At 37.8% G+C, this 21,908-nt stretch overlaps 2 long non-coding RNA genes across 4 annotated transcripts; one reads left to right on the top strand and one right to left on the bottom strand.

The window, feature by feature from the left end:
* The first annotated feature begins 5,658 nt into the window (after positions 1-5,658).
* LOC110935128 lies at positions 5,659-6,750 on the top strand. Of its 2 annotated transcripts, XR_004890589.1 has the most exons (4): positions 5,659-5,703; positions 5,788-5,843; positions 5,916-5,993; positions 6,721-6,750. It is a non-coding gene; the product is annotated as an uncharacterized LOC110935128 (long non-coding RNA). The 2 variants fall into 2 exon arrangements; XR_002588887.2 differs by lacking the exon at positions 6,721-6,750 and having other exon boundaries at positions 5,916-6,039.
* Positions 6,751-9,238: 2,488 nt separating this feature from the next.
* Positions 9,239-16,405, bottom strand: LOC110935127. 2 transcript variants are annotated; one of them, XR_002588885.2, is made up of 4 exons: positions 16,350-16,405; positions 13,722-13,808; positions 10,049-10,105; positions 9,239-9,503 (listed from the first exon to the last, which is right to left on the bottom strand). It is a non-coding gene; the product is annotated as an uncharacterized LOC110935127 (long non-coding RNA). The 2 variants fall into 2 exon arrangements; XR_004890588.1 differs by lacking the exon at positions 16,350-16,405 and having other exon boundaries at positions 9,245-9,503; positions 13,722-13,878.
* Positions 16,406-21,908: the final 5,503 nt, after the last annotated feature.

Genomic DNA, 21,908 nt, shown 5'->3' with positions numbered 1-21,908 from the left:
TTCACCACTTACAAATGTATCTGCTGACACATCTGAATCTGAAGACACTTCCTTTTGGTATCCGAGTCCTGCAGCAAACTCCTTAACATCTAGAGGCACAGAAGGTTCAAATACCACTCTGTCCTCCTCATCTGGCATGGCATCATAATTGTGTCTAACTGGTGGTGGACATTTCTTGTAGCCAATGCATGTGACATCCCTCTTTTCCTTCTGAACATCAATGATGTGATCCAACACATAGCTAGAGCTCAAATAACTGTCTAGCTTAAGCTGGATTGCATCGCTTTCTGTTTTCACACAAGCCATCTCTTTTTGCATAATCTCCAGGCGAGATATATACAAATTGATGTCCGTCTGTTTTCTTGAAACCATTTTTGTCAATTCAGTTTTATCTTTCTTTAATGTCTCAATCATTGACTTAAATTCTTTTTCATGGTTTTCGTAAAACATGTTGGCTTCTGTGCATTTGGAAAGGTCCACAGTCAATTTCTGATTGTGGATGAATGTCACATCATATTTCTCTTGCAAAGCCTCATGCTTGCTTTGCAAGTCACACCACTCAGCACTCAAGGAACTATGTTTGTCTTGCAAGTCAAACAAACTAGCTTGTAAAGCATCATGTTTGGCTTGCAACTCAGACATGTTTCCTTCTAAGTCAGCACACCTAGCATGCAATCTAGTACATTCATCACAATTAACAGCAGTGGGTTCATCGACACATACCTGACTTGATGAACCGTCGACATTAGCCATAAAGGCTGAATGGAGAGAAGACGAAGTATAAACAGCTTGATCCACCAAAATAGATCTTCTTTGAGTTTCTGCTGCAGCTTCCTCCAAAAGTTCATCAATATCTGCATCGATTGCTGTATTTGATGTCTCACCCACATGATCATCACCAGAATTGGATGATTCTTCATCAACACTCCTGCTGTATCCAGAAGAATCTTCATCTTCAGACGATTCACCACCACTGGCAGAAGATTCTCCACCACTGGTGTGAACTAGCTCCTTCACAACCTGAGCAAAACATGCTGTTCCATCGGGAGCATCACCACCCAACTGGATTGACCAGTCACAACCTTCATCCACCTGAACTGCAAGTGCCCGGTTGGTTTGGTTGTTGACAGGCACCAATGTACGCTCATTGTTTCTGTTCTGCTGGTTGCCTTGATTTCTGAAGGGGTTTTGATTCCCGTGCTGAGCTGGCTTTGTACATTCCCTCTTAAAGTAACCCCGTTCACCACAGTTGAAGCACTTAACAGCTTGTTTATCGAACCCATACTTGGTGTCTCTCTTACTTTCCAAGCTGGTTCTTCCAGTACTTTCCATCCAATCCTTTGCTCTTCTCACAGCACTCGCAAAGGCCCACTTGATGTCCATCAAGTCCATCTCTTCTTTATCAATCTGCCGGTAGTCTTCTTGTGTCAGATTAATATTGCCAATCTGACCTTCTATCAACCCACAGTACGCGCTCACTACAGTGTTAAGTAGCTCCATGTGTTCCTTAGCTATTTCTACACTGACTTTAGAAAAGCTTGAAGTGTCGAGCTGTGCAGTACTTGACTTTGATTGTTGACCTGCAGATGATGTTCCTCCATAACATGCACGTTGTGTTTGAGCAGGAGGAGGAGGAGGAGGTGGTTGTATTGGATTTCCATACATATCTATGGTAGGAGGTGGCTTTACAGGAACTTGCACTGGATTGCCATACATATCCGTGCTAGTGACAAACGCCGTTTGCAAAGGAGTATGTGGACCTGTTCTTGCAGACGAAGTATTGGAAGTTCCACAATACATTTCTGGATTTTGTGGCAATGGAACTCTCTTTGCCTTTAATGTTTCCTCCTGATCCTTGTTTTCCAGAAGCTGCACGAAGTCGTTGATATTTGTAGTTTTCAACACTCCGTTATACTTCAGGATTTCCAAGAAACTACTCCATTGGGGAGGCAAAGCATCAGCAAACTTTTTCACCACCTCTGCTTGAGTTGTCGTCACACCAAAATTATTCAGCTCAGTAAGCAAATGATAAAACCGACTTGTCATGTCTCCCAAAGACTCCTTATCTAAACACGTGAAACAGTCGAATTCTTTCTTGAGCAGATCATGACGCAATTGACGTGTTGCTTCATTCCCTACTCCCCTGGTTTTCAAACCATCCCACAGCTTCTTCGTAGTCTTGAAGCTGACAAATTGATGATAGATGTCTTTGCTTAACGCCTGAGTGAGAATGGCGTAGGCTTTCTTCTCCAGATCATATATTTTCTTCTGATCCTCTGGAAGATCGGCAAAACTAGCAGTTGTTGAAGCAGCGACCTCGATAGCTTGATCAAAATCTATGGTGAAACGTATCCACAGCTCTGTATTCTGGCCCAGAACATATGTAGGGAATCTGTCAGCCCAACCCGGATACTCATTTAAATGCATCAGCTTCGGAGGTCGATTCAAACTTCCTGTTTCACTTTCGCTCAGTAAGATACTTTGGATACTAGGAGTTTGATTCGAGACTAACGCCCATTGATTTCCCTGAGAAGATGTCGATACCGGAGACTCGGCCCATGAAGGCGATAGACTTGTAGACGTGTATTTTCCACTGTCAGGCGCCGGTGTACCCCACCATGAGGGAGTGACACCTGAACTTGTATATTTACCACTGTCGGGGGACGGATTCCACCAATTCGGATTCATGCTTGATAAGCAAAATAAATGCTAAGTGAATATTCCGAAAGATCACACAGCCGAAGGACCCTGTTCGAAAGATCTAAAATCACAGAAACTTGTTAACAATAAACAGACCACAATCGAAAGATCAAATCTTGTTCGAAGGATCAACAGTGCTCGAAAGATCACTGTTGAATCTCGAACAATGATTTCGAAAGATTCAAGAACTCGAAGGATTCACAAATTGAAGGATCCCTATCTTTCGAGTATATATCCTTATCTTTCGAATAACAGTCTTTCGAATAGATTCCCTTTGGTCGAAAGATATGTTTCAGACTTCGAAGGATGGGTCGAAGGATGATGATCTTTCGAGCCTTCCTTGATCGAAAGACGGTCTTTCGATGTCGAAAGATATCTTTCGAGAGATTCTGACACAACTGACGCTGATTTGATAGGTTGGTGAAAAGGTGATGGGTAGGTAAGTCAACTTTCGGCAGAAAGGGATGTGCAGGCTGTACCTTTCCCACCAACTTTGAAAAATTGCCCAAAATGGATAACCTTATCCCCAAACCAGTCACCGGAATCCTTGACCGGAGATATGACCGGAAAACACCAAGTCACTTAAAAACAAGTTTTCAAGTTACCCAACCCAACCTCGAACACTCCCGAAGGTTTAGAATCCGTTTTTCAGTTTAAATATGCAAGAAAAACCACCAAAACGGGTGCTAAACCAAGTGTCCAAACACACCAAGAACTTGAACAACCCGGTTTTAAACAAGGTTAAGAGCCTTAGCTCTGATACCACTTGTAGGTCCCTTGTCGGAGGATGACGAACCTAAACCTTGTTATACAAACTCACTAGCGAGTGCGGAATCCAAGCTAGCAAGCAAACCGGGATGAAGCAAGTATAAACACAAACACACAAGGGTTCACCGATTAACACAACTTGTATTAATGCAAATGAAGGTTTCGGTTACAAGCACAATGTTTACAAATCTAACTTGTAAACTCTCAAAGTGTGTGTGTGAGTTTCGGACAGAAAGCTCTCAAAGCTCTCAATCTCTCGGGTGTGTGAATCTGTCTAAGTGTCTGTCTATTGAACTCAACACACTGCATGGGTATTTATACCCAGCCCATGATGTCTGGTCCGAAGGATCCGATAGATGGTCCGAAGGATCATCTATCGATGACAAAGCATTCGAAGGATCAGCAGGGACCTCGAAAGATTGTCTTTCGAGGTCTTTCGAGGTCTATCATTCGAAGCCTATCTTTCGATGCCATCGAAGGATCTACAATATCCTTCGATGAGCTATCCTTCGACACAGAACATCCTTCAACATTTACAAACTGTTGTCCAAGTCAAACCGGAGGATGGTTGACTTGGTCAACTTACAACACTAAACAGGACATCGTTTACATCGTGACCGAATACAGACAAAGTACAGACACAAGTGCACCAACAAACTTCCGATGGTGTGCGGCGCGACGGAACGGAGTGAACAGATCATCTAAATGATTTGATTGTGAGTTTAAAAAAAAAGGTGATGGTGTTGAGGATATAAACAAACCCATCAGACTGTGATAAAAATTTAAGGAATGATCATGCCAATTCTCTTGGAAGTTTGCTAATGAGGATTAACCACATCAATTGAAAATAAAAATAAATACATACGATTACCTAAGGAGCATAAAATATGTTATTTTTCCTGCAAGGGTTTAAAAGGGAAATCTATACTATATTATAATGCATGAGGGAGGGATTCCCAAAAGTTAAGAACTTCTTCCCCCCTTATTTATAAATAAACCCCTAAAATGAGGGTAAAGTGGTCTTTTAAACCATAATTATTTTTTAGTCCCTAAATCTATTACGTTTAGATCCTTGATATTTAACATAATTATAGATAATTAGTTAGACTTTCTCCCTCTTTATAATTCAAAAGAATCTTTAATGTTGCAACACACACGTATTTATTACACTTATTATTTAATACTTTTGCATCATATTTTTTTTTCCTTCGATATTTTCTATTCTTACTATTTAACCTTTATCATTTAACCTTTATCTTAAACAAATAAAAACATCTATACTATATTATAATGCATGAGACAAAAGCATTTTAAGATACCCAAAAAATAAGAACTTTCCCCCTCCCCCCCCCCTTTATTTATAGAAAGACCCCTAAAATGAGGATAGTTTGGTCTTTTAAACGTTATTTATTTTTTAACCCCTAAACTTATTACACTTAAATCCCTAAGTTTTTAACAAAATTATAGATAATTAGTTATGATTCACCCCTCCATAACAAACTAATATTTTTTTTACTTATTCTTGACATCTATCTCAAATTTCAAATTTCAAAACATTGCTCTCTCTCTCTCTCTCTCTCTCTCTTTTTGTGCGATAGTGATGAAACTCCAACAATCCAGCAGAAAATGGATCCAATCGTTCTTCTACTTCGCTCTATCTGCTACTGATCTTGATTCTACCAAACAGACTAATGGTATCTTATCACAAAATTATTGTCAAGAAGCATAAGATCCTTCAGGTTAACTTACTCCCTCCGACCATAAATGGCGATTTTTGGTGATTTTAGGGTTTCTGCAAAATTGGATCTATGTTTCTTTTTTGTTGATTTTGCTACTTTGTTGCTTGAATATGTGAAATAATAAATGACATTGGAGCATTAACAATGTTCTCGAAATTAGGGTTTTATTTTGGGGGATTTTAGTGTATATGTTCTATCTGGTAGATGTGACCATAATATCTTGTTTTCTTTATTCACTTGTGTAATAAATGGACTTGTCGAAACAGGTCAGGTTGGGTTAACCTCCGAATACTTTGTTCAACCTGTGTAATACTTGTAGTTATAACCTGTGTATCATTATATAGGAGTACCATATGGAGCCAGGCATCTCAATGACCACAAATTGGAACTGCACTATTTCTGTTACTTCTTTTGTTATCACTTCATCAAATCGTGCAAAGTATATAGTGGTGTTACCCTGCATATACGTGATCCATAGGGTGAATTCTACATTCTGGTGAGTTTTGACTTGAAACTTTCACTTTTATGACCAGCTTAGTTTTCGGATAGCATAACATGATATATTTTTAATTATTCTCAGGTCATGAACATGCTCGGACCAAGTCTTTGGGATATTTGGAGTTCATTAGGCCAATCGTAAGACGAAGAAAATTTTGATGCCATTGTTGTGAGTAATGTTTTCTTTTGGTTAATTATTTTCTTCTGTAGGATGACACCAAAGTCGACAGCTTGTGCATCGAAAGCTTCGCTGTGGTTTTCGTTTTTGGATATAAAGTATCGGACCAGGTTTGTTAGATCTGTTTCTTGCTGTATTTTGGTAAATGAAGTTGAACTTGTATGCATTTTAGTGAGCACATAACTTTTAAATGTATTTGTTAATTATAAGAAAATAATAATTATTTTTCCTCCCAAACTATGCTTTTCAATAAAGTCATGTGTAGTATAATCATTATAAATAAGTATATGTGAACCATTAAAAGAATAACCATTTTATCATGGACTGTTGTTCTTGAGAATCAACTTGAAACGTGTTTTTAAGTAGTCTTCAAACTTTTTACATTTTTGGCAACTTGAAATGAGTCAAGCAGTGGTTGGTAAGTATGGAATTTTACAATGTAGCGAAATCTTGCTGAATTCATATGGGGTTTTAAGTGTATTTCGCTAAATCTTGCTGCAAGTTGAACTTGGTATCTACTAAGCAAAACTATTTGTTAAGCCTGTGGCGTAAGATGGAATTGGCACTGTGGCTTCTGGAGTTGCAAAGGGTAATGCTTATATCATAAATGTACTCGATTTAGTTCGGTCAGTGGGTGGGTTGGTAAGTAAATGTGCTAAGATTTGTTGGGTCAGGTCGGGTCGGGTTGGGTTGACCTCAACTAGGGAGGCATTTCAGATTGGGTTGACCCAAATATACTTTTTGTCCATCTCATTCCTTTTTCAATTGATGTGTATTAAATATGATTAGAAAAGATATTATTACAATAATAATTCTCAGTTTGTATTATTATTGAAGGTTCTGCAAATAATGGCCAGGATCCGAACTTGGAAGTAAGTGGAATTCCTCTGCAACCTCCTAAAAACCAGAGAAGCAGTAAGAAAACGCAGACTCAAGAAAAAGGTTTCATGAATCATCAAAATAATATCATTTTTTCTCTTTTTAATCACTCTAAATTCACGTGTTCAACTCCGTGTTTCACCATCACTAAAATGATCGCGGGCCCAAAATACATTTAGCAGCTAGAGTCTAGCAAATTAAGGCTAGCTCAACTTGAACAGATCTTCAACGTGCTCGATCACAGGTTTTTATTTATATTTTATGTCAATGTGTGTGTAGTGTTTGTGTTTGGAATTGAATTGTATATGTTAACACATAAAATAGTTTGTATACTTCTAAGTTAAGAAAATTCAAATGAGAAACACCGATGCACAAGGCTCCCCACTGTAAAATTGTTTTGTTGCTGTGAAATTGAGTCTCATAAGTAATGTCATATAAGTTAAAATTTTCTTGCATCATGAATGATTAATTCTATTTTTTATGCAGATATCAAACCAGACTTGAGATTGGTCATATCAGGGTGCAAAATGGTGAGGTATGAAGCTTGTCTTAAAAGTAAAAAGCCAAATTTAGGTCAAATTTATAAAATAAGTGATAGCTAAAAAGGAAGTGGGTGATCATTTATCCCTATAAAACCATATAGTAAATTTTTGTGTTAATTGATTAATCAACAGGGTTAGATGATATGTATATATGTGGGAAGTGAACGGTGCTCAATTAAGTGATATTAATGTTAAATAATGTTACTTCTTTTTTTTTTAGTTAATCATAAAACAATATTTGTTTAGTACTTCATTATAATATTAGACTGCGGGGTATGGTGGGACGGGGGTTTGGGGCATTGGTTGACACGTGGACTTCGAGTGGCACCGATGGTCAGTTGCATGTTGGGTCGGTATGGCGGGGCGGGGCGTGGCTAGCCCGCGTGGGTTGGCCACGTGTTATAATTTTTTTTTCAATTATTATAACGATACACACAAAATTAAAAAAAAAAAAAGCCTGGCCACCGATAGATAGCCTAGCCAACCCAGCCAATGAGAGCCGGCCACGGAAGACCGCTAGGCCCACCCAATGCCCGGGTTGAAACCCCGCCCAAGAGGCCACGCCAAAACCCAAGCCCACCCGGGGTGGTGGCTTGGGCGTTTGTACCTAATCCACGCCCCAACCCCCGCCCCATACCCCATAGTCTTAGCAGACTGATCATTAAAAAAATAGACAGATAAAAAGAAAAAGAATAACATTTTGGTAGTACGGGACTTTGAAATTTTGTCTGTCAACTGTTATGATGTAAAAGACCAAAAGAGCATTTGCCTTTTGCTAAAAAAACATTTAGCCCTCGTTCATTTAGCGGCATCGACACAGTGAGCGCGCGAGCGTAGTGGAAAGAGCGCAGCGGCATGGTTAATAAATAAATTAAAAAATTGCCACCTGTAAGTTTAATACACCTTGTACTTCACTTGTTTCTAAAAATTGCAACATTTCTTTACGCATGGTTGATAAAAAATAAAAAAAATGATTGGGTGTATTTCGTTGTAGGACAAAGTTTTGGTTGCCCTTGCAATTGAGGACAAGAAAAGGCAATATAACATCGGCGCAGCGAGCGCAACTGCAACCTTGCCGCAGCGAGCACAACCCCAGCGAGCCCGGTGCAACGCCGCAGCCAGCGAGCGCAGCCGCAACGAGCACAACCGTTATATTGTATTTAAAGTTTATTATAACTATACTAGGTTGAACAGTTTACCATTATATTGTATTTAAAGTTTATTATAACAATATGTTGTATTTTTTAGTTACCTACACAACTTTGATATTAAATACTGGAGGGATGTAATTAAGCGCACTGTTGGGTGGGGTAACATACTAATGGGTCCGAGATTGGGTTCAAGTTAGGGTTAGGGCTAATATGAGGATTCTGTTAATAAGTTTATCGCAGATGCATCGCATTGGCAATAGCATTGGGTTCGAGTATCGCAATGCGATGTATCGCTCCCGCCGCCGCCGCATAGTTTTGAATATAAGAATTACAACCGGGTACGGGCCTGGGATTACCAATACCTGGCCCAAGCCCGGCCCATTGCCATTTCTATGTGTGTCGCAATGCAAAGTGTAATACCCATAAATTTAAAATCATTATTCTAGAAATAAAAAGTAATTTATAAATTAACTACTAGAAAACCCTAATTAAGACACCCAAGTAAATCTGCACTAACCCTAAAATTTTTGAAACAATCGGAATCAGGATCAGGGCCCCTAAAACTCAGGGGGGTTAAACCCTAGTGGATATTTATCTTCTAATTTTGCTGTAGAATTGGAAATTATTCGTACATTTACTCAGCAAAGCAATGTAGGACACGAAACAACCTAGGCTAGGAAGTAGACTGTTACGCCCACATTTTTCGTCCTTACAAAATAACTTACAAAGGTAATTTATAGACATCAAATTACCAAACTTTGATACATAACAAAATTCTTAGGAAAATTGGGCATGACCCGTTCGTAAAACGGACATGCCTCCCTGTTTTTAACACATAAAACTAACAACAATCTATGATCCTTTTTGACATTAAACTACCCAAGACAAAGACAACAAGTTTTTGCAAAATACGACTACTAACAAAGTTGGACAAAATAACAAGTCATGGACCATAAAGACGAACAAAAACTAGCGGAAGCATTTGGTATAACATAGCATGGGCCCGTGCTCGCTCCAAATCTCCAAATCGCCTAGAGTGGAGTTTTACCTACATTAACAACCAAATTTTTAAAGGTTAGTTGTCACACATATTAAATCATAATTCTTTCGTTTTAGCTCCATCCATACAAGAACTTTCATTCTTTTTACGCATTCGACTACCCAAGTAATTGGGTTTAGCATAAACACTCTCATTGAGAGTCAAGCATACATATTCAACCCGTTTAATTGGGTTTGGCATAAACATAAATCTTTCCTTTCCATCCGTATAACGGATTAAACTTCAAGCATTTATCATAGCATTCATAACCACCCGTTCAAAACGGGTAGTAGCTTATTCTTACTCGACTTGTTCAACTAGAACTTGTCGACTTGCATAGCTTATCATACCCTTTGTTAGCATAACCAAATCCACAAGGGATTTGCTATTTCGCATCCACTACAACATAACTTCTAAAACCTTCTTCGAGATAAACTCTTACATCTAACCAATCTTTATCCGTAAAGAAATTACACGAATTGTATTATCAAATAATATCATTCAATATCATCGTAAATCTACTAGTAGAGTAAATAAAGTTCAAAAGAACTTACCGCGATCTTGAGATACTTATGCCTTCGAGTGACTTGCGCCTTCTTCCTTCTTCGTGCCTATAGGTCATAATCCCATACTTTAGCTTTCAAAAACATTACTTTTACATTCCTTATAGTTCATTATGGTGTCTAGTAATCACATACGCCATTATCATAAAGAAGTTACATCGACTTAACAAGTATTCATGTAAAAACCATAACTAAACTCACTTAGGCATTTCATCGAACACATTGCGTGCGTACCATCTACAAGGCATAGTGTACAAGCATCCAAAGCACGATTTGCTAATTCATCCTATATATGTCATCATTACTCAATCTAATTCTTACAATTCCTTTAATCAATATCAATTTATCTAGCATTCGGATACTACAAACTGAATTACTTGCCAAATTACATATATTCATCATTCCTATAATCTTCATATTCATAACACAAACTTCACATAGTGGGTTTTCACTACATTCTTTCATGCAACCTAAAATCACACATGATTCTTGTCCTAGGAAGCATTTCTAACTCAGATTTCCCACAATAGATACAAGAAATCGAATTTGGGTTTAAACCCTTACTCTAGAATTCATCTTTTCAAAAATTAAACTTACCACTTCACCATGTATGCATAGATAATCGATAATCTTGAGACATGCAACTGATTTAGACTTGAATTTCTTGATTAATTGAGTAGATTAGCATGAACAAGGGTTTTCACCCTTGTTTCTTCTGTTCGTTCGCTCCCAGGTACGCACACAGGAGTGTGTTTGTGGGTTTACCACTATGAAACCCTAATTATTAAAATCTTACACATTAACCCCCTTCTAAATTGATAAGTATTTAATTTAAGCATTAATTCAAATTTTTAACTTATTTCTTATCATAACCCATTAACTAGGTTACTTTTTGTTCATTTTCATTTATTTTAATTGGTAACCGGTTTTTGGGGCGTTACAAGTCTACCCCCCTTAAAAGAGGTTTCGTCCCCGAAACCTTTCTCATTCCAACTAGACCACTTCTACTCTTACCTTTTCATCTATTCATTCACGATGCTTAATACAATATCGACGCATTCAGGATCTTAGCACAAGTTTTTTATTCATGCATAAACGTATTTGTACGCATTGTCCCTCGATCTTAAATCAAATAAATTTCTTTCATAATCACCTATAAGTCAGAATCTGATCCAGGGCTCTTATTAGTGTCGTTTTCAGTTTATAACGCCAGTTTCTAGCATACATCATCACTAGCGATTCGTTCATTGGAATTTATTCCAATGTATACTATTGGTCGTTCAAGCTTATGCTTACGGTTTGTTGCTATCTTTCTAAATAAGTGACATATTCATACATTTACTAATATAAATAAGTCGATTTATTTTATTCCGCACACGAATCATGCACGACATAATTCATTGTTGTAATTATAAGCAACCCCACCATTCCATTACTAACGTTCTTCCAATTACTTTCTTGCTCATATGAGGGCTTAGCACAACTTTATACGTATACTATAGACGTTTAATGACTTAGTGGTACTAATACAAAACTTCCCACTTCCTAATTACTTTTTCATATTTAATACGAGCATAAGGCATCATTCTACGGTTACGACCGTCACTTGAACTAATTACAGGTTTGAGTTTTAGCCTTGAATTTAATCATTCGCACACTTCATTATTAGCTCCTTGCATGAACTACTTACGATAACAACTAGGTATGTTGTGTACAAGCACCATACTAGCGTTTAACCAATTCAACTCAAACTTTAGTTTAAGGCCTTTAATTCTCCCTCTTAATGTCATTCATACTTTCTCACGCTGACCAGTACAGGTCGATCGCTGTATAGCATACCACAATCATTCCACCATTCATTTTGTTCACATTTACGAATAAACCTACGGATCCTTAATCATTAACTAAGAAATAAACATTTTACTAACCTCGCTTTCAACGTATAAGTCGGTTATCCGTGTGCCGGATCGATCCGCTTCTTTATATGTACTTTCCATGCTAGAATTTGTCTCGTTTATTCATGAAATATGCTCTCACTCGTGGGCATCCTCCCACTAGCTTCAATACTATTATTTCACTAAGAGTTCCATCATATTTATCTATAAATAATTAATTAGCACATAGCCTTTCATAATTGTGTCCTACAGGGCGTTTGTTTGCCTATTGTATCTTTCAAAATTTTCTTACGTTCATGCTAAACATATCATACATTCCATTTCTTACATACAATTCCTTCTTTTTATTGGTTATTTCTCCAACTTTCGCAGTTTGACCTTTTAAGGTCAGACTAACACCCCCTTACTTATTGTGGTCGCATCGAGGCACATGTTCGTACCTTATACTTACATAATTGCAAGGGCTTCATTTATTTCGTTCGACTTTTCGGAAGTCTAATTGTAAATGCATTCTTACATATGGGTATCAGTTATCTTATTTTGACACATCATTCTCTAGTCGAGCCCTAAGATCCCATTAAAAATATAATCTTTTATACGTACCTGGCGCGGGTCAAAACCCTTGACTCGTTATTTATACTTTGCGTGTGACAAAGCATGCCCATACATTATGCTCACCTATAAGTAATAAACTTGACAAACCGAACATTTACTACCGGGTTCAAATAGCGATCGTCCTTTGACCCGTATAACTTTATTTGAGTTTGGTACTTAGTTATTCTCACTTCTTTAATACGTCTTCACTAATGGATTCGAACCTTTAAATTATTACTTTTCACTTTTACTAGTTTGAATCCATTTCTCATATTCTAATATTTTCATCTGTACCTTACGTTCTCCTGTCGTATCAATTACCATGATATTTCTTATGATATATTTTCGTATTAATCTTCTACATTCAACTTCAAGTGTTGGGTTCTAGCACTAATTCCATGTCCTAATTCATGTAGCGCGTCTCTACGCCACACTCTACATCCTATTTCTAGTGGTCTTCCCACCATTCTTTCTTAAATTTGATTCACATTCAATCGTAAGCTTAAACTTTTCATTCTTATCCTTCTTGCCTATATTGATCCAATCCTTTAAGAATCGTTAGACCCCTTTTTGCCAGCTTGACTGGACATAAGTGAGATGATTCTCGTGGCTTTCTCGAGCTTCGGTCAATTCATGACCATTTCTTAATATATCATTTCCATTTGTTCGTTCACCATATTTGGTGTTATTCACCTACGTTCTCTAGCATGTCCCTTACTAACGAGTATCCTACATTACACGTTGCATTTCTTACGTAATATTTCCAAAGTTTGTAAGTAATTATTATTTGCTGTCTTCTACAATATATCCTTATAAGGTCAACCACCACCCAATACTTTTTTTTTTTGTATATAAGTATTTCCGTACATGTTGCACTTACTCTCAATTCGAACATCTTTACAAAATGTCTTTAGCTGACATCCCAACTAATATTCTTCCCATACCTTTCATCGACATTACCAAGTTCTCATTTCCGCCTTAGAATTTCTCAACTAAAATTTATGACCGATTTACCCTTGTAATGAGGTCTTATCGGTTTAACATTATGCCAACAATCTCAACAAAACGTACCATAACCTTTCTCATTTATTTATACATTCCGCTTTGATTTCGAATACTCAAACACGTATACACCTTCATGTAGATGAATTCGAAGCGATTGCGAAATCACTTACCTTTAGCGTTCATGTTCATGCTTGCCTCATTGCTTCCTCTTACTCCGTTTGCCATCCATACTTGAATCAACTGACAAGACTTCCATCCTTACATATTAATATATTATTACATTCATAACACTGTTAGCTTATGTGAGCATACATACAACTATTCATTTTCTTTCTATTCATAAGTTAATTGACTTTCGTTAATCAAAATTTCGTAAAAACAAGGCATTTATTACTAGTCATCTCACTTCCAATCCATACAACTAAACTATCGTCAAGCATAACACGTAAATCACTTAATACTTAACATATCAACTCTTTACTTTAGCTTTTGTGTCTAATGACCATTTCATAATATTCCTATACTGTTGACTTTTAGATAGTCAACTGTCTTACTTACATACTTCAAACTTTTGAACACGTAAAACATGATAGACCGTAATACTAATATTCTACGTATTTCATACATATAATTTACGTAATCCCCCAAACAATACACATATGTACATTCACCTTCACGTATTTTCGCATACTAATGCTTCATGATTCTACAAATGGTAATTACCATTCAAGTTAACTATATAACATAATTCCAACGTATCTTTTACTATTAAGCTCATATGATTCGCGTTTAGCACATATTCGCCCCTTAATCATAATATGGCAAATTATTAATTACACATAAGCATCACACCATTCAGGTACAAGGTACACGCCTCTAATGCATAATTCTGATCAAAGCATACATTCATCCGAATTTCCATAAATTTTTACTTTATCGCCAACGGTCTACATAACCTTACATAACTTATTATATCTTCTATTAACTTGCCAGGAGCATAAAACGGGCATTTCTGAGAAGTATGATAACTTAAATTATAGTTCACAAGCTTTCAATACATCATAGTTTATTAGTCCGTATTTACTTCATTCGCATCCTCACATTTAAAACTTTACTCATTTTTCATTCATTTTTCTTTTTAGCATTCATTTGTGTCATCCGACACATTACCTTCGACCCTTAAAATTTTCTTTCCATCGTAACCACTAATCGTGGTTACATACATCTATTAGGCCTTATATGGACCCTACATAATCATTAAATAGGCTTTCGGACAACCCGGTAACTCTAAATGTGAAAAACAAAAAAATTTTCCGTTACCACCAATTTTCTTTTATCCTTTCATGGCTTAATTTGTCCCATAAGGGCTCAACGGGGCCGTGAATCAGGCTTTCGGGAAGTACGTTTGGCTAGAACGTGAAAAACATGGAAATTTCACGGATCGGATTTGCACAACCCGTCGGCGACGGCTAGAGGATCCGTCGGCGACGGGCCTCAGAATGTGGCGTCGGCCACTTGTTTCCGTCGGCAGACAGATAGGGCGTCGGCCCTGGGGGGTGGCGTCGGCGACGGGCATCCAGCCGTCGGCGACGGCTTGCCGTTTGTTAATCCGCTGCTGCTTCCATTTTTAAGTGTTTTAACTCTTTTTCGGGTCCGTTTCTAGCCGTGCGGTCCCTGGAACTTATCATTTTACCCTCCATATTTACCCCTTTGCATACTTAACTTAACTTAACTTTACAAGCACATTACACATACTTGCGTTCACTAAAAACTTAAATTGTTACCTCATTGGCGATCTTGGAGCGAGCACACTTTCGAATGAGCCGTCGGTTTGAGTTCAAGCATCGCGTTAAAAGCTCGAATCCCTCAAACCTAGGCTCTGATACCAACTTGTTACGCCCACATTTTTCGTCCTTACAAAATAACTTACAAAGGTAATTTATAGACATCAAATTACCAAACTTTGATACATAACAAAATTCTTAGGAAAATTGGGCATGACCCGTTCGTAAAACGGACATGCCTCCCTGTTTTTAACACATAAAACTAACAACAATCTATGATCCTTTTTGACATTAAACTACCCAAGACAAAGACAACAAGTTTTTGCAAAATACGACTACTAACAAAGTTGGACAAAATAACAAGTCATGGACCATAAAGACGAACAAAAACTAGCGGAAGCATTTGGTATAACATAGCATGGGCCCGTGCTCGCTCCAAATCTCCAAATCGCCTAGAGTGGAGTTTTACCTACATTAACAACCAAATTTTTAAAGGTTAGTTGTCACACATATTAAATCATAATTCTTTCGTTTTAGCTCCATCCATACAAGAACTTTCATTCTTTTTACGCATTCGACTACCCAAGTAATTGGGTTTAGCATAAACACTCTCATTGAGAGTCAAGCATACATATTCAACCCGTTTAATTGGGTTTGGCATAAACATAAATCTTTCCTTTCCATCCGTATAACGGATTAAACTTCAAGCATTTATCATAGCATTCATAACCACCCGTTCAAAACGGGTAGTAGCTTATTCTTACTCGACTTGTTCAACTAGAACTTGTCGACTTGCATAGCTTATCATACCCTTTGTTAGCATAACCAAATCCACAAGGGATTTGCTATTTCGCATCCACTACAACATAACTTCTAAAACCTTCTTCGAGATAAACTCTTACATCTAACCAATCTTTATCTGTAAAGAAATTACACGAATTGTATTATCAAATAATATCATTCAATATCATCGTAAATCTACTAGTAGAGTAAATAAAGTTCAAAAGAACTTACCGCGATCTTGAGATACTTATGCCTTCGAGTGACTTGCGCCTTCTTCCTTCTTCGTGCCTATAGGTCATAATCGCATACTTTAGCTTTCAAAAACATTACTTTTACATTCCTTATAGTTCATTATGGTGTCTAGTAATCACATACGCCATTATCATAAAGAAGTTACATCGACTTAACAAGTATTCATGTAAAAACCATAACTAAACTCACTTAGGCATTTCATCGAACACATTGCGTGCGTACCATCTACAAGGCATAGTGTACAAGCATCCAAAGCACGATTTGCTAATTCATCCTATATATGTCATCATTACTCAATCTAATTCTTACAATTCCTTTAATCAATATCAATTTATCTAGCATTCGGATACTACAAACTGAATTACTTGCCAAATTACATATATTCATCATTCCTATAATCTTCATATTCATAACACAAACTTCACATAGTGGGTTTTCACTACATTCTTTCATGCAACCTAAAATCACACATGATTCTTGTCCTAGGAAGCATTTCTAACTCAGATTTCCCACAATAGATACAAGAAATCGAATTTGGGTTTAAACCCTTACTCTAGAATTCATCTTTTCAAAAATTAAACTTACCACTTCACCATGTATGCATAGATAATCGATAATCTTGAGACATGCAACTGATTTAGACTTGAATTTCTTGATTAATTGAGTAGATTAGCATGAACAAGGGTTTTCACCCTTGTTTCTTCTGTTCGTTCGCTCCCAGGTACGCACACAGGAGTGTGTTTGTGGGTTTACCACTATGAAACCCTAATTATTAAAATCTTACACATTAACCCCCTTCTAAATTGATAAGTATTTAATTTAAGCATTAATTCAAATTTTTAACTTATTTCTTATCATAACCCATTAACTAGGTTACTTTTTGTTCATTTTCATTTATTTTAATTGGTAACCGGTTTTTGGGGCGTTACATAGACCCGTCGCGCCACGCGACGGGTACCATATCTCTTTCGCGTGGCGCGAGGGGGAGCATTTTCCAGCTATAAATAGGGGGCAGTGGCACTTGAATTTTGGTATTACTTCGACGGAAAAATTCACAATATTCACTGAGATATAGTTCGATTACTACACAACACACACTAATCATCTCGAATTGCTGCCGCAATCAGGGTAATAACTCGATCGCTATTACGATTCAACGTCCGATCGATTATAACTATCCAACGATTGTCCGAGTGCTGCTCAAATTGAGCTTGTACTTTGATTATTCGTCGTGATTTCAACTTGAATATTTGAGTGCTGTTCGAATTCGGACTATGCTCTGTTATTCGTTATGAATCCGATTGAATTGTTAAGTATTACACTTGATAATAGTTGTGAGGGTTTGATCTCGTGAATTGACGTAAATGCTGTATTAAGTTACTAACCTAGTTTGTGTGCATGTTATTTAAATTAGGTTAAAAGATTAATCAGTAGTCTAAACTCTGCCCGTATAAATCTAAAATATTAGCACAAGGTAGCTTCACTTTGGAGTTATTAAGGTACGGATCCTTACCCCACTCTTTATTGCTTCATATTCAAATTGTTATAAACCACTAAGTTACTATATCTTTTAAAAAACTCCTCACGTCTTTGATTATCGATTCATTTGACAGTCCGTTCGATTTCTATCCTAAACATTTGATTTAACTTTCATGTCATGCGATAGTATTATGTTGTTATACTCATTATCGCATGTTCCAATATATGTTCCGTTTTGTTATGAAAATAAGTTTTATAAGTTATGTGAATAAGACCATTTGTACTCTGATACCCTGAGTATCGCTTCTCGTGGAGTGTCCCACGAGCATGTTGTTGTGGCATCAACATCATGTGCTCCATCCGTGACGGAGAGATCAGTTCACGGCGTCTCTTAAGTACAAATGTGGTACATAAGGCTATTAGGAGGCGTATGGATCGATCCTATAAGGAGGTGGATAACGGGTATGCCAATTCGCCATCTCATGTGATAATTATGCAGGAGTAGCTACCTGTGTATTGTCACGTTTTAAGTTTGCTCATGGGTACATCCGTAAGATATGATTATGAAATTATGTTCTTGCATCGTATCATTTTCGCATAAGGTTCCATCCGGATAAGATTTCATATAAAGAATTATTTGTTATTTGAGCCTAAAATTCCGTACTGAGCATTCGGCTCATTCCGTAAACTTTTTGTATATACAGGTCCACAGGTTACTTTGGGAGGGGAAAAGAGAGAAGAATAAAGCCTAGGAATAAATCAGAAGATGTTAGTTAATTAAGATGAATGTCTCCGCTTGTATATTAATCTTAATTTTAATGGTCGTGTGGTTGTATCCTTATCAGATAAATAAATGGAATTATGACTTTTGTTTATGTTACCGTTATTGTGACACGTCAGCCCTTCCGGGTTGGGGTGTTACAGCTATGGTATCAGAGCAAAGGCTCTTTCCTGTAGAAAACTTGAAGATAGTAATTAAGACCTGTGAGGAATGGGTAGATATCTATGATAGGATTCAACTTGATCTCTTATTTGGTTTAACTCCTATGTCTATTCTTATAGATGCCTCCTCGTCGTCCGCCACGTAGGAATACTCGTACTAACCATGAACGTAACAACACTTCTTCGAATGAGACTCCAGTTGATCCAAACATAATTAATGCTATCAACCAGGCTGTTGCTGGGTTGCTTCCAAACCTTGTTGCCCAAACAGCTGAGGCCGTTATTCAACAAACTCGTCATCCAGAACGCACTAACACTAATCCAACCTCTGGTGGTGAAACTCGTGAGAATACCACTAACAATATTACTTATAGTATAGACATATGGATTAGTAAATTCCAAAAACAAAAGCCGAAATCCTTTAGTCACGCTACTAATCCAGTCGAAGCAAGAAACTGGATAGCTCATGTTGAAAAGATCTTCGGAGTTCTTGGAGTTCCGGAGCAATACAAAGTTAGATTGGCTACCTACAAATTTGAAGATGACGCACAAACTTGGTGGGAAGGATATAAGCAAGTCAAAGGAGGGGATGATTTTGACGCTAATCTTTCATGGGTCGACTTTCGTAATATCTTTTACGACAAGTATTTTTCGACCGCTGATAAAGAAGCTTATATCAGGGAGTATGCAATAATTCGACAGGGGAGTGATGAACCAGCCTCTGAGTTCATTACTCGATTTTCAAGGTTGGCTAGTATTGTAGGAGATGTTGCCGGATCAGCAGAAGTCCAGGCAGAAAAATGCAAGTGGGCAGTTAATGATCGAATTCGGAAGTCGATCATGTACATGAAATGTAAGGATATCACCGAAGTTGCTGATGAAATCAAAACTTTTGAATTCGAAAGGAAAGAATTCCTATCTCGAACTGGGGATAATAAGAAGAGAAATAGGGAAGGCCAATTTAAGCAAGAAATCGGCCAATCATCCACTACGCCACAGCATCAATATCGTAAAGTACAAGGAAATCAAAACTCTGGAAATCAAGCACGTCCATGGCAACCTAGACTTCAAAACCCGAGGCCTGCTCAAAACCAGATTCAGTTGTATGCAGAACCTATTAGAGCTCAACCACTGAATCAACAAGTAAACCCGAATCAGATTACATATCCTCTATGTAATACTTGTGGTAAGAGACATCAGGACGTATGTCACCGAAGTACAGGAGCATGCTTTAGATGTGGCCAAACTGGACACATGATCAAGGAATGTCCTAAGAAAGATACTAAGAAGAATAATCAACCCAATGTTGGAGGAAGAGTTTTCGCACTTTCTGCTACTGACACTGCTAATATTCCAGGTACTGTATCTGGAACCCTTCAGATTGGTGAACATAGTATCTATGTGTTATTCGATACAGGAGCGACCCATTCTTTAGTATCCCACTCGTTTACTAAGTATCTTCCGATAAGACCAACTCTCTTAGATCATGCTTTAACCATTTCCACTCCCATAGGAACTTCATCCGTAATCACTTACGTATATAAAGATTGTCTGATCTGTATTGAATCTATTGTGTGTAAGGCAGACCTATTTCCTATACATATGTGTGACTTTGATGTTATTCTAGGAATAGATTGGTTATCTCGACACCACGTAACTATAGATTGTCATTCTCGCCGTGTTATTTTCGGTGATCTTCATCATCCTGATATTATATATCAGGGAACTAAAGCTCATAAATCTCTTAAAATTATGTCTGCGCTTAAGGCTCGAAAATCCATATCAAACGGCTGTGCTGGATTCCTAGCATCGATTAAGGATACTTCTGCTAGTATTAAGAGTATCGATAGCCACTCCGTTGTTCGTGAATATCCTGATGTATTTCCGGATGAACTCCCGGGATTACCACCCGACCGTCAGTTAGAATTCACCATCGACTTGATCCCTGGTGCCGAACCTATTTCTAAAGCTCCATACCGTATGGCCCCGATGGAACTGAAGGAATTGAAGGAACAATTGCAAGAATTGTTAGATCTAGGATTCATAAGACCTAGTGTTTCACCTTGGGGTGCTCCGGTCTTATTTGTGAAGAAGAAAGACGGTAGTATGCGTTTATGTATTGACTACCGAGAGCTGAACAAGATTACTATTCGTAATCAGTATCCTCTGCCTCGCATTGATGATCTCTTTGATCAACTTCAGGGGGCTCAGTTCTTCTCAAAAATCGACCTGAGGTCTGGGTACCATCAGCTAAAGGTCAAGAATGATGATGTTCCCAAGACCGCTTTTCGTACTCGATATGGTCATTACGAATTTTTGGTTATGCCCTTTGGGCTAACTAATGCACCCGCAGTCTTCATGGATTTGATGAATCGCGTATTTCACCAATTCCTAGACAAATTCGTTATTGTCTTTATCGATGACATTCTGGTGTATTCTAAGAGTCGCGAAGAGCATGAAGCACATCTACATGAAGTACTTGGAACCTTGCGCCATGAGAAGTTGTACGCGAAGTTCTCCAAATGTGACTTTTGGCTTAGCCAAGTGTCATTTCTAGGTCATGTCATATCAGCAGAGGGAATTATGGTAGACCCAACAAAGGTTGAAGCTATTACAAAATGGCCAAAACCCACTTCTGTTACCGAAATACGAAGTTTCTTGGGTCTTGCTGGCTATTACCGAAGATTTGTTGAAAGATTCTCGGTAATTGCTTTACCACTCACAAAACTCCTAAGGAAAGGGGTGAAGTACTCATGGAATGAGGAACAAGAGAAAAGCTTTGAAGAATTAAAGAAACGACTCGTATCCTCTCCGATACTCGCTCTCCCTTCTGGATCAGGAGGTTACCAAGTCTACAGTGATGCCTCAAAGAAAGGATTAGGTTGTGTGCTAATGCAACATGGGAAGGTTATCGCTTATGCCTCCCATCAGTTGAAGCCTTATGAAGTTAACTATCCTACACATGATTTAGAACTAGCCGCAGTCGTCTTTGCACTTAAGATTTGGCGACATTATCTGTATGGTGAAAGTTGTGACATCTTTACCGACCACAAGAGCCTCAAGTATATATTTACGCAGAAGGAGCTAAATATGAGGCAAAGAAGGTGGTTAGAACTT

This window comes from Helianthus annuus, chromosome 4 (assembly GCF_002127325.2).
Source record: "Helianthus annuus cultivar XRQ/B chromosome 4, HanXRQr2.0-SUNRISE, whole genome shotgun sequence".
Taxonomy (NCBI): Eukaryota; Viridiplantae; Streptophyta; class Magnoliopsida; order Asterales; family Asteraceae; genus Helianthus; species Helianthus annuus.
Note: the sequence above shows the minus strand (reverse complement) of the source record. Positions and strands in the feature narration are given on the sequence as shown.